Raw genomic sequence first — 14,475 nt, 5'->3', positions numbered from 1 at the left:
TCTGACCTATCCGGGGGGGAGGGGGGAAGAGCTGTATGCATCCTTCACGTTAGCATACAGCAGGTCCAGTGTCCTCTCCTCTCTAGTAGGACAATTCACATACTGGGTGAAATTAGTCAGTGTTGTTGAAACACTGACATGGTTGAAGTCACCCGAGATTAATATGAGTGCACTCAGGTGTTGAGTCTGGAGTTGTGCTATGGTGGTGTGAATGGCGTTGTACACCAATGCCGGGTTAGCAGAGGGGGGGATGTAAACAGCCACAACAATGGCATGTGAGAATTCACATGGCAGATAATATGGCCGGAGTCCCACAGCTAACAGTTCAATGTCCGGGCTACAGATACTCTGCTTGATAGTAATGTGACCAGGGTTATACCATCTGTTGTTGACCAGAACAGCAAGCCCGCTACCTTTCCGCTTACCGCTCCCGGTGTGATCCCTGGCCCAGACAGTCTGAAAGCCATCGATGGAAACGTTATGATCCGGGATATCCTGGTGTAGCCATGTCTCTGAGAAGCACATGAAACTACACTCACGGAACTCTGTCTGACTCCGGGCTACCGCGGGACATCGGTTGTCCTGGGCGCCATGCCGCTCGGCTTCAGCGTGATCAGCTGTTCCCTGGTGTAAACAATGCGGCCAAACAGTTGATCTGCAGCGGTGCCCTGACTGAGTAGTAGGAGAAGTTCCACGGCGAAAAAAGTACTAAAACACTTTCTACTCTCATTTTTGTAAAGAGTGTAGTTTAAATTATACTTACAAGTTACCCAAGTTCGGAAGAAAAAGGAAAGCTAAAAGTTGAAAAAAGTAAGACGACGAAACGGAGCTACGGCAACAGGCAGCATGCTTGTGGCTCATGCGCACTTACACTTCATATGATGTAATATAGTGATAGATACATATGATGTAATATAGTGATAGAGTCTTTATGACATTGTTGTTGTGTATCTGAACAAACAACTACGTGTTGAGACCTTTGGACTTAGTGGCACACTGTAAAAGCGGAACAAAGATCAATGACTGTGTAATATTTAGGGGTTGGAGGAACATTTGTCAGCAGTGTGTGCGGATTAGACCCCTCTGCTCCATAGTCTTCTATCACTTCATTAAGGGCTCTGAGTCATACCATTGAGCCTAAATGTTTAGACTCACAGTCAGGGTTTACTTTTAGGCTAATGTGTGGAAGAGCATTTTTTATTGTTCTTTCAAATATTTATTTTCAGATAAAGTTAATGCAGCTCCTTGTTTTAATCAGTGAAAAATGGTGTCAGTCTGGCCCGCAGCTGAAGTACAGGTATGCGTTAGTGCCTACAACATAGCACGTTAAGTAGATGTTTTAGGAGACAAAGCACATGTCGCCACTACATTTATTAAACAACTTCAGTTATTTTGCAGATTCAGAGTATTGATAAAAGATATAGTCAAGAAATGAAGTTTACAGATAAACTTTCATTGATTCGCCAACATTAAAACAAAGGACACTTTAATGCCTCAATTATTATAATCCAATAATATGACATATGTTATTCTGAAATGGGCTATTCTACATAATGTGTACTTTTCCTTAAGTAGGGAATCTGAATATTTCTCCCTCCTCTGTATCACTAGTGCCTCACAACTGTGAGTAATTATCATCAAAGTTAATCAATGGGATCAATGTAGCTGGATGTGAAGGCTGATATTAAAGTTAAACAGAATGGTCGCATTGTAACTTGATTTGGGCAGCTGTTGTGTTGTGTTGGGTGTCAGAAGTGTTCAGAATGTACAATACAGATTTGATATAGCCAAGACTTCACAACTGAAGTCCATAACAATAGTTGTAGCTGTAACAGCTCGCAAACAGACTGTCACCCCCTGTGTTGCAGGAGGCAGTGCAGAAGAACAGAAAACCATCAGGCAGTAATGAGAGCCCTGTTTCTGAACCAAGATGCCCATGATGAAGCTGTTTGTCTCTGAAAAGGCAGATCACTGTCTGGTGCTGATGTGACAGCAGCCTTCAAGTCTGACTGCAGATGTCATGGGTTCAGTTCATTGAAGGGTTTCAGATGCAGAGTTCAGAGTAGCAGCATAAATGACAAAGCCCATTTCAGTGGATCCATGAATCCAAAGCCTGCAGAGGAAGCACATCTCTGTCTGGTGAGAGGAGACAACCATTTTTCCAGCTTCCCCAGTTAGGTGGCCTCTTTCAGTCAAAATATTTCAGGAGGAGAGTAGAGTCTGTTCACATGGCTTCTCAGAAGCAACATGCCTCCATCAGGTCAACAAGGCCAAAAAGTCTCTTTTACCTCTGAGGGTGATTTTGTAGGAACAATACTAACTATCAGAGCATTAATGCTGAACACAAATACATCACTGTGTTAAATTTAGAGCCATGCGGTTATGAGGCTAAATTAGAATTAACACCAACCAAAATTAGAATTGCACACAGCTTCCAGAACTTTAACAAAGCGGCATTCTCCAGGTTTGTTAGCTTTTAGAGGTATAAATGTATTACTGGCTAGAGGCAGGTGTCAGAACACCTTGTTCTAGAAGAGAACCAATAATAGATGTAATGTCTTTACTTGCCTTTTCAACATTGTTTTATGTAAAGCCCCTAATGAACTCTAAGGGAAGCAACAAATGCAATTTAGAAAAGGTGTAAAATGTTCAAATGAAGTGTGAATTTGCTCTGATACATGCAGAACTATACTCACTCAGTGTCAGAAATGGAATGCAAACAATCCAAAAGAAGCACTAAGGGATGTGTGTTCCTGTGTGTTTATCAGACAGCTTGAATTAACACAATGAGCTACAGATCTCAAGGTTAACAGTGTGTGGGTCTGAGTAAACAATGCTATTGCATAGCAAAACAGGGCTGTGCCAGACACAGCCAGAGCCAGCGCTGTTTTAGCCAAAGTAAACTTCACCCAAAGAGAACAAACACGACAACAGATCAGATCAAAACTGGTCTAAAATACAACTTAAATTTTGCAACAACCACCGAGTGGTATGGAACGACATTTCATCAGGAAGATCCCGATATGCCATCAGAAGTAGAGTAATTCACATCTATCAAATCACACAAAGCATCTCCTCTAAAGCTCACTGAAGAATTTAAAACCAAAATTATAGCTCAATGGAACAAGATTTGCTATCTGCCTGATACAGTCCTTGATACAGGCTCCATCAATGGAATCCCGCCAATTTTACATATTTACCCACTGTAGAAGTTCTTTCATTAGTTCTCAAGCTGTTTGCTATTTCCTTCCCCTGTTTCAAACATCAAGTCTCCACTTCCTCCATTCCATTGTGCTCCTCCTTTATTTTATGATTTTTGACGAGTTGCCATCTCCCCTCACACACACGTCAAAAGCACCACCCTCTGGCCATTTGGTTGCAGTGTTCTTTGCACTGATCAGTGCAGTGGATTTGCTTTTATTAAAATTTCTTCCCCTGTTATTTTTGTAGTTGCCATGATTATTTGTGCCACTAATTTCCTACGGTCAGGTCTTGAGTTATTTAACACTTTTGTTTTTAGATTTTAAGTATTTAAGTTTAATCCCAAACTTTCAGTTTTATCAATTTTCTTAAGGGTATCTTTTATGTGGTGTTATTTTATTTTGTTGAATTATTTAATTAGCTTTTGTCTCCCACCATGCACGGCATCTTAATTGTGCCAGTGTTTATGTATACAGTAATTCAATTATAAATTCTTATTTCTATTTGATTTTTTACGCAGGTCTTATTAGGAGATAATTCTACTTGGGTGTTTTTGCACACAAAATGTCCTTCTGAGAGCTCATGTATTTAACAAAATGTCCTCCTCTTCAAGGCTCATAAATGAAGAGGTTTCATGTTTCTACAGTAGCCCAGAAGGGACAAACCAAACACTGGCTCTAGATTGGGCCTTTTGCAGGGTTATTTTAAGTTTTGCGGCCACCAAAGTTTCTCCTACATGCTGGGTGAGGAGAGCAGTATTCAAATGGTTGCAAAGTGCAATTTCACTGCTAGATGCCTCTAAATCCTACACACTGGACCTTTAAAGCTTGTAAGTGCACCTGATGGTTCCGATGTCATTCTCCCGCGGCTCACCTGCTGTTGTGAAAACAGAATCGCGGGTAAAAAAATCCAAAACGCGAGTTGTGTTTTTTGGGCCTGTTCAACCCACGGGTTTATTGTCTCCCCCTTTCAACAGTCACCTGCCCTGTTACGGACAGAACTGGTCGGAGACACAAGGCAGTGTATGATATAATTTATTGAAACACAACTACTTAGATAGTGAGTGGCAGGAAGTATACTGTCCTTAGAATGGAGGTGCAGAGTTCTGGAGTCGAGTGGCGGAACACAGAGGAGTCGGACCACACGGGCCAGGAAACTGGAGCGACTCACATGGAAGACTGGAGACACACGGGGACTGGAGCCACTCACGGAGAACAGGAGTACGAAGGAGCCGGTGAAGTGGTACTGGGTACTGGTGGTTGGTAGACTTACGGAGGACTGGAGAAACACGGGGACTGGAGCTGGAGTGTCAAACACGGAGAACAGGAGCACGATGTAGCCGGAGAAGTGGTACTGGTGGTTTGTAGACTTATGGAGGACTGGAGAAACATGGGGACTGGAGCTGGAGTGTCAAACACAGAGAACAGGAGCACGAAGTAGCCGGAGAAGAGGTACTGGGTACAGGAGGCTGGTAGTATTTTAGTCAGGAAAAGGGAGTCCAAGGTGTTTACTGATTCAGGGGAACTAGCGTTCTATCCTTAATCACAAACGAGACCGGACCCAGACTGTGGTGAGGAGCTGGGTTATATAGGGGAGTAGAGTGGCTGATTACGTGCAGGTGTGAGATAGGTGACAGGTGATTTGCATTAGTAATCAGGTGAGGGAGTGCAGAGTGAAGGAGAGTGGCTGGAGAGAACATGACAGACTGTGACATGCCCAAGGGTCCTACCCCTGTATTCACCCTAATACTACATGCCCCTTTCTAAAGAAAGGATATTACCTGTGCAGATGTATGAATAAACATAATAATGAGCCATTTCAAACTGTAAAAAGATGGCTCCTCAGTTTACCTCTTTTTACTGTAAATCCTTCAAGTATTATCAAGATCAGTAGCAATATTAACACATATGGCTTCTCTTAACTTTTACCATACTGCTTAGCCATGAAACACTTTTAAACATTATGCTTCTGTAAACACTTTAACAGCAATCTCAAAACAGCAAAACAGTCAACTGTTCTCATTGCTGCCCCCTTTTAAGTCAGGTTTCACTTCTAAGAACAAACAAAGTCTTTCAGGTAAGTAGGAGGCATCCTGATTCTGGCAGGAAAATGTTTCTCACACACTGGAGTCTGCTGAATGGGGTCACACTGGACTTCAGGTGTGACAGGAGCATGTACCACATCAGGAACAGTGCTCACAGCTGCTGGCTCAGTTACATTGGTAGGTGTTTCAGGAGACACAGGGGTTGGCGAGAGATGGTACCTATTTCTTCGCAGGGAGCCCCTGGGCGTTTCTTTGATGTAGGACCTTGGCGTGCCAGCTGTAGACACCATGGTACCTCTCTCTATCATGTCCTTGACCCACACATGGTCACCAGGTTGAAGGTGTGACATGTCATGTGCTCTGTGTCTTCGATCATAGTTCTGTCGCTGTTTTTGTCTGTATCTCTGTTCTGTTCTTTTCAAGTTTTCCATGTCCGCACATCCTGGGTTGAGCCGGGATGGAATGACAGGAACGGTTGTTTTTATTTTCTTCCCCATCAGGAGCTCTGTGGGACTGTACCCATTTGCCAAAGGAGCAGCGCGGTAGGTAGTGTTCTGACCCATTCAAATAGTAGAAAATGCCAGACTTTTGTGCTGCTTCTGGATGTTCTAACAAAAGAAATCCCAAAACCAAGCAACAGGGAATAACATTTCACAGGTGACAAGTTGTTTTACAATATTTTACTGTTATGAACGTGTTAAATTTGAACAAGTTATCCTTATTTTAAGCTAACACAAGGTTAAGTGACGGCTAATTTATGTCAGGTAAAGATCATCATCAATCTTATTTATATGAGATTAGAGCTAAAATCGTATTGGTATCTAATCTAATCTGTCATTTCCCTGGTGCTTTTATATTCTTTGTTATTAATTAAGTCTTTATATATTTCCAAAATTCTAAACAAAAAATGCTGATTTTGCAGACAGCACACAATGACAAATTAAGCCACTTTTTCATATAATTTTGACACCAGGAATCAAATGGAAAGGTCAATGACATGGTATAGCCACTCTTTATTGGTGAAAAACAGGCAAATAACAAATTGTAGGCTCATAACAATATAACTTTTGCTATCTTGTTTCGCAACAGTTTCCTGCAGTAGCCAAATCAACTAGTTTATTCTCTTATATCGGTTGCAGGGTTATTAAATGGATGGCAATCAATAACTGACAGAGATGGCAATCTGATAATACTGAAGCAAAAGTCATCAAAACCCTGTTTTACTGATCATAATAGTTGTTTACTTTTAACTGCTACTTACACATTTCAAATATCAGTCATCACCACTCAGCAAGATACAGCAAGAAGATTTTATATCTCACATGTAAGTATCATCGACATTTTTTACAACTAGAAATATTTCATGTCACTACATTAATAACATGTATACTGTATATAAATAATATATATATATGGAGTATATTATCATCAAATTAGCTTACTTGCTAGATAGCTAGCTAACACTAGGTAACATTAGCTAGCTAACTTAGCTAATTAGGCTACCAGTAAGTAAGTCTTTATTTGTATAGTACTTTTCAAAACAGCTGGCTAACATGAAACTGTTGATATTATTCTTTCCCTTTCCTTTGTAGTGGTAGACTATATAGAAAAAACAAACCATGAGGAAAAGGTGAAAGAGGAAAAGTGATCAGTCTTCTCTGCATCTTTACTTACTTCAATTCTATAAAAGGTGATCCCAAAGAGCAAATCTCATTTACTTGACATGACAGAAGTCTAGCTGAGCCAGTTGATTCATCTTATCGTATGAAGGCTGTTTGTGATCTGCTGCCAGAAACACTAGATGGTGTTGACTTGGAGACAACTGGGTATCATAGGAACTGCTACCTGAAATTCACATCAAAGCTGGATTGATTGAAAAGCTCAGCAAGTGCTACTTCAGACCAGCCCTCTGCAACACAGAAGTATTCTCCTCGAAAGTCAAAAACTGCACATGCTCTCTCTTTCCTAAAGAATGCATTTTCTGTGAAATGAAGTTTGAACTAAATGTGCACGGGAAAACCAAGAGGGCTATTAAGTTTCCAACATGGACGAACGAAGAGCCATACAATAGTGCGCATGCGCCAGCCCGCATGCTGCCTGTTGCCGTAGCGCCGTCTCGTCGTCTTACTTTTTCCAACTTTTAACTTTTCTTTTTTCTTCCAACTTGAGTAACTTGTGTGTAAGTGTAATTTAAACTACGTTCTTTGCGAAAATGAGGGTAGAAAGTGTTTTTGTACTTTTTTTGCCGTGGAACTTCTTCTTCTGCTACTCGGTCAGGGCACCGCTGCAGATCAACTGTTTGGCCGCATTGTTTACACCAGGGAACAGCTGATCGCGCTGAAGCCGAGCAGCATGGCGCCCAGGACTACCGATGTCCCCACTGAGATCTGGAGGAGGACACACCGAGGATGCAGAGGTGGAACGAAGCGGCGAGGGAAGAGAGAGGGGTGCAGACAAAAGAGACTTAAGAATAAGAGATTTAAGCCGTGTCTGCCTTCTCTCGTCAAGGGAAACGTGAGATCGCTGGCGAATAAAATGGACGAGCTAACGCCGTTAGCCCGGAGTCAGACGGAGTTCCGTGAGTGTAGCTTGATGTGCTTCTCAGAGACATGGCTACACCAGGATATCCCGGACCATAACGTTTCCATCGACGGCTTTCATACTGTTCGGGCCGACAGGGATCACACCGGGAGCGGTAAGCGGAAAGGCGGCGGGCTTGCTGTTCTAGTTAACAACAGATGGTGTAACCCTGGTCACATTACCATCAAGCAGAGTATCTGTAGCCCGGACATTGAACTGCTAGCTGTGGGACTCCGGCCATATTATCTGCCATGTGAATTTTCACATGCCATTGTTGTGGCTGTTTACATCCCCCCCTCTGCTAACCCGGCATCGGCGTGCAACGCCATTCACACCGCCATAGCACATCTCCAGACTCAACACCCGAGTGCACTCATGTTGTTTTTAGGTGACTTCAACCACGTCAGTGTTTCAACAACACTGACTAATTTCACCCAGTATGTGAGCTGTCCTACTAGAGAGGAGAGGACACTGGACCTGCTGTATGCTAACGTGAAGGATGCATACAGCTCTTCCCCCCTCCCCCCTCTGGGTAGGTCAGACCACAACCTGGTTCACCTCAAACCCTGCTATGTGCCTCTGGTTAAAAGGCACCCTGTGACCACAAGGACAGTGAGGAGATGGTCAGAGGAGGCCTATGAGACACTGCAGGAATGTTTTGAGGTGACAAACTGGGATGCACTCTGTGAGCCTCATGGAGAGGACATTGACGGGCTCACTGAGTGCATCACTGGCTACATTAACTTCTGTGTGGACTGCAATGTCCCAACTAAGATGGTCCATTGTTATCCAAATAGCAAACCGTGGGTAACAAAGGACATCAAGGACATCCTGAATGCCAAGAGGAGGGCCTTTACGGATGGTAATAGGGAGGAGGTGAGGGCAATCCAGCCTGACCTGAAGGTGAAAATCAGGGAAGCCAAGGAGAAGTACAGGAGGAAGCTGGAGCGTAAACTCCAGCAGAACAATATGAGAGAGGTCTGGAGCGGTATGAAGACCATCACTGGCTTCAGGCCGACTGGCAGCAGAGGACTTGAAGGCAGCTTGGACAGGGCCAACGAACTGAATCTGTTCTTTAACAGATTCGACACACCGGCTCCTGCTCATCCCCCCTCTAACTCAGCTGCTGTCGGCCCTCAAGCTCCTCTGAGTACTCTGCTCCCCCCTCCCCATCAGGCTAACGGCCCTCTCCAGACCGACGACTCCCCCCTCCCCCACTTGTAACTTCTGCTGTGTGCCTGACTGCTGACCAGGTGAGAGGACAGCTGATGAGGCTCCACTCAAACAAGGCTGCAGGCCCCGATGGCGTTAGCCCCGGGGTGCTAAAAGCCTGTGCCCCCTCAGCTATGTGGAGTCCTTCAGCATGTCTTCAACCTGAGCCTGAGTCTTCAAAGGGTCCCCATTCTGTAGAAGACATCTTGCCTCGTTCCTGTGCCGAAGACGCCATGCCCCAGTGGCTCCAAGGACTACAGACCGGTGGCACTGACCTCCCACATAATAAAGACCCTGGAGAGACTAGTGCTGGAACAGCTGCATCTTGCCTCGTTCCTGTGCCGAAGACGCCATGCCCCAGTGGCTCCAAGGACTACAGACCGGTGGCACTGACCTCCCACATAATAAAGACCCTGGAGAGACTAGTGCTGGAACAGCTGCGGCCCATGGTCAGACCCCTCCTGGACCCCCTTCAGTTCACCTACCAGCCCCGGCTGGGAGTTGAGGATGCCATCATCTACCTGCTGAACCGCATCCACACCCACCTGGACAGGCCGGCAAGCACGGTGAGGATCATGTTTTTTGACTTCTCCAGTGCTTTCAACACCATCCGGCCTGCCCTGCTGGGTGAGAAGCTGGCAGCGATGCAGGTGGATGCCCCCCTTGTGTCCTGGATTGTTGACTACCTGACTGGCAGACCACAGCACGTGCTTGTGAGAGAGATTTACCTTCATTGTTAGACACAATTTTCACATAGTGTTATTTATATAATATGAAATTATGAATAACATTATTTTTTCCCCATGACTTGTTGGACTTTTTCAATAAATGCGAGTCAAACTTTGCTGTTGTTGGGACCACTGGCACTCCACAATTTAAATAAATTCATTTGTGGACTTTAAATTAACGTTTTATTAGGAGGCCGCATGCTTTTTTGTTCTGTGAACAAAGCAGAGCCATGGAACTCACTCTCCCAGAATCCCTGGAGGCGTGAACTCCTTCCAAGGGACCAGCTTCAGCCACAATTGGTCAGTCTGACCAGGTCAATAAAGGGGGTCAGCGGCCATTGTTCTTTCTCTTTCCTCCTGGCTTTGTCATACAACACGTTTTCCCCAACCGTGGCGTGCATTATTGCCATAACCATGCTTGAGACAGTCGCACCATAGGACAATTTTGTTGCAAAAATTTTAAATATCTAATAACAAAGCACTTTTTATAAAAACAGGTCCATGTAAAACAAAGACATTAGACAAAGTCTAAATGTAGTACCAGGCACATTTTTTACCCCCCCAAAAGGTCCCTGCTTGAGGGGTGGTACTTTTTAGAAGTACCAGGACTTTGGGGCAACGGTGGTTTGACCGTGTGGATCAATGTGTTGCTGGGTCACAGGCTTATCAGTCCAGTGTGCTGCCCTGACCACCCACGGCAGATGGGTGACCAGGGGGTCAATACGGGTACTTGGGAACCTATTTCTCCTGCTAGACTAATTGAGTTATGGTCAGGAAGGTTGGTATATGTTGAGGTTGAAAAAGAACTTTAAATCAACATTTCTACAGCAGTCAGAGTTTAAAGGATGAAAAAAGCCATTAAATCAACATTGTATTTGGTTTTCAACATTGAAATACATTTAATCAAAATTGTCTCAATACTACCTACCAACTACCTACTGCCAACTTTCCCGCAAAAATATTTTAAATTAAATAAGGACTGGGGAGCAACCATTTTGTTTGTTTTTAGATGACAAAGCAAACTAAATAATATACAGTGGTGTGAAAAAGTGTTTGCCCTCTTCCTGACTTCTTATTTTTTTGCATTGTCACACTTAAATGTTTCAGATCAAACAAATTTAAATATTAGTCAAAGATAACACAAGTAAACACAAAATGCCATTTTTAAATGAAGGTTGTTATTATTATTATTAAGGGAAAACAAAATCCAAACCTACATGGCCCTGTGTGAAATAGTGATTGCCCCCTAAACCTAATAACTGGTTGGGCCACCCTTAGCAGCAACAACTGCAATCAAGTGTTTGCGATAACTTGCAATGAGTCTTTTACAGTGCTGTGGAGGAATTTTGGCCCACTCATGTTTGCAGAATTGTTGTAATTCAGCCACATTGGAGGGTGTTCGAGCATGAACTGCCTTTTTAAGGTCATGCCACAGCATCTCAATAGGATTCAGGTCAGGACTTTGACTAGGCCACTCCAAAATCTTCCTTTTGTTCTTCTTCAGCCATTCAGAGGTGGACTTGCTGGTGTGTTTTGGATCATTGTCCTGCTGCAGAACCCAAGTTCGCTTCAGCTTGAGGTCACGAACAGATGGCTGGACATTCTCCTTCAGGAGTTTTTGGTAGACAGCAGAATTCATGGTTCCATTTATCACAGCAAGTCTTCCAGGTCCTGAAGCAGCAAAACAGCCCCAGACCATCACACTACCACCACCATATTTTACTGTTGCTATGATGTTCGTTTTCTGAAATGCAGTGTTACTTTTACGCCAGATGTAATGGGACACACTCCTTCCAAAAAGTTCAACTTTTGTCTCGTCAGTCCACAGAGTATTTTCCCAAAAGTCTTGGAGATCATCAAGTTGTTTTCTGGCAAAAATGAGACAAGCCTTAATGTTCTTTCAGCTCAGCAGTGGTTTTCGGACTTGGAAGCCATTTTTGCCCAGTCTCTTTCTTATGGTAGAGTCATGAACACTGATCTTAACTGAGGCAAGTGAGGCTTGCAGTTCTTTGGATGTTGTTGTGGGGTCTTTTATGACCTCTTGGATGAGTGGTCACTGCGCTCTTGGGGTAATTTTGGTCGGCCGGCCACTCCTGGGAAGGTTCACCACTGTTCCGTGTTTTCACCATTTGTGGATAATAGCTCTCACTGGTTTGCTGGAGTCCCAAAGCTTTAGAAATGGCTTTATAACCTTTTCCAGACTGATAGAACTCAATTACTTTCTTTCTCATTTGTTCCTGAATTTCTTTGGATCTCGGCATGATGTCTAGCTTTTGAAGATCTTTTGGTCTACTTTTGTCCACTTTGTCAGGCAGGTCCTATTTAAGTGATTTCTTGATTGAGAACAGGTGTGGCAGTAATTAGGCCTGGGTGTGGCTAGAGAAATTGAACTCAGGTGTGATAAAAAAGAAAAAAGATATCAGGAAGGGGGCAAACACTTTTTCACACCACTGTATATGTAATAAGGAAAATATCTTAATGACGTTTTTGGAGGTAGAGCCAAGCCCTCTTCTAGAAAAAAAGTGATACATTCAACTGCTCCAACTGCCCAAAGTTTTCATCATTTTCCACCAGCCTGTGGAGAAGGAGGTAAGTATTAATATTTTGACTAAGGAAAATGCTATGTCAACCCATAGCTGCATTATTATCTTGGCAAATTGGTCCACTGATTGTAACAGTTGTAATATTTGACGGTGATCTGGCGGGGAGCAAGCAAACAATAGGCTAGATTGATCAGTAAAGAAAAAAAAAAACCTGAATGCCTGTTAGCAGATGAGAATTTCTTTAGAAATGTTCTGGTAGGTAGATTTGTTTATGGCAAACATTTGAACCAGTGGCATTATCTTGCTGTCTTTACAGGTTGTCTAATGTTGTAATGGTTAGTAAATTAACTACTGTAAAGTGGTCGTATTTGCTGCTAAAGAAATTATGACAGCTAGCATTAAGCATGTCTAATGTTAAAACAGGGTCTCATTTTCACTCTCATTGACCCCAGCAAATATCAGGCTTCTGCTATAGCCTATAGGTTTCTGCTATGTTTGCTAGGTTAGTAGCAAACTTTTTAAAAACAAACTTAACAAACTGCTTACTGCAGTTAGCTGTAGTATTAAATGTCACGTTTGCTGGTTGTGCTCAAACTAGTAGGATTATATTCATCCATTTTTATACTTTTATACTTACTGTATATGCTAACCTAAGGGATGCAAATGGATGATTGTTTATTAAAAGAACATAAAAGATTCATCAGGTTACTTCAAATCCTTTAGAGAAACAGCATTTATCAAAAAATTGCTAAAGTCATCTTTTCAGTTAAAGGGAAACTTTCTGTGGGTTCCTTTTAAGGATTCATGTTAACAGTATTTCAAGCCGTGTGCTGACCAAGCGGCAACCTCCAGGGCTGAAAAATTAAGCCAACCCGGAAGTGCCAAAACTGCAGTTCATCGAATGGCCACTTGAGGCCGGCTCCAAAAGAGAGTCAGTCCCCATAGACCCCAGTATTAAAATGCCTAACTTTACAGCAGAAGTAAACATGTTTACAGCCTGGTACAAACGGTTTTGGTTATACTATACTGTAGTTAATTTCCCCCTTCATAACAGCTGTGAGGGCGATGATTTTTTTTTAATAACTTACCTGCTTAAATTATATTAAGGCTTAAAGTTCTGCATAATTTAGGGCGTGGCTGCTTTGAGTGACGATGCCTTCACTGCTAACTGTCTGCTGTCTGCTAGCCGTCACTGAACTTGACCTCTCGGCCGTGTCTGTGGCTTTTTTAGACTTTTTCATGAAAATATCGGAAGAATAATATGGCTTGCTGTGGGGTTAATTGTACCAACAGACCGTCCAAGAAGTCTGTGCTCCAGTTTTTTCAGTGAGTGACATTCGGGCAATGTAACATTAATGCTAGACTTGGCTAAGTACTGTAACTGTGGTCAGGGAGGGGAGCTGCTGCAGACACTGATTAGAGTAAGTGGCTGGCCCTTTGCCTGATGAGGACTGGAGGGACGGACTGCGAAGTGCTGCAAAAGAGAGAGTTGAGGCGGGTACGCTGTTCTGGGGAGCGGCGCTTGGTGCGGACAAGCCTAAGCCTAGCAGAGCACTCGTTGCTTGGGGCAGGTGCCGTTCGCTGCCGTCGGTGAAGACAGGTAGCCCGGCTGTAGGGCGAGGTTCCTGAGTTAGGAAAGGTTAGATTAGTAGTATTAGGATGTGTGACGGCTCTTGCTCAGTCTACTTGTGTGTGTGCTTTGTCAGTAACTGTGTCTACCCATGTTGTATTTTGAGGTGCCAGAGAGCTGATTGCAGTATCCAACCAGATCTGGAGCACCTGGGCCCAGTGCTCTACAGGATAGAAAAGTCCCAGCTTCCAGCGTGGCTCTTTCTCTTCCCTGTCAGCGCCTGCACCCCATTGCTTTGCTTCGCATTTTGTTTTACTCCACAACACCTTATCATACACTATTCACACATATCCACATGAACACTACTGATTTCACTGACTAACACGCATCATATTCAAAGTTACAATTCTGTTTATTTTCTTTATTACAATAAATAACTTTATTATTTACTCAGTTTTTTATTATATCTGTAGTATTTATTGGCATTTTGTGTCTTTTCCTGTTTTTTTCATGGCCTATGACAGACGCTTGAGGAAAGTTACAACGCCTAGGCCAGTGTGATGTGTACCCCACGGTAAAGATACAAAAGTCATACAA

Source organism: Siniperca chuatsi, linkage group LG3 (assembly GCF_020085105.1).
Source record: "Siniperca chuatsi isolate FFG_IHB_CAS linkage group LG3, ASM2008510v1, whole genome shotgun sequence".
Classification (NCBI taxonomy): Eukaryota; Metazoa; Chordata; class Actinopteri; order Centrarchiformes; family Sinipercidae; genus Siniperca; species Siniperca chuatsi.
This window is presented reverse-complemented; position numbering follows the sequence as displayed.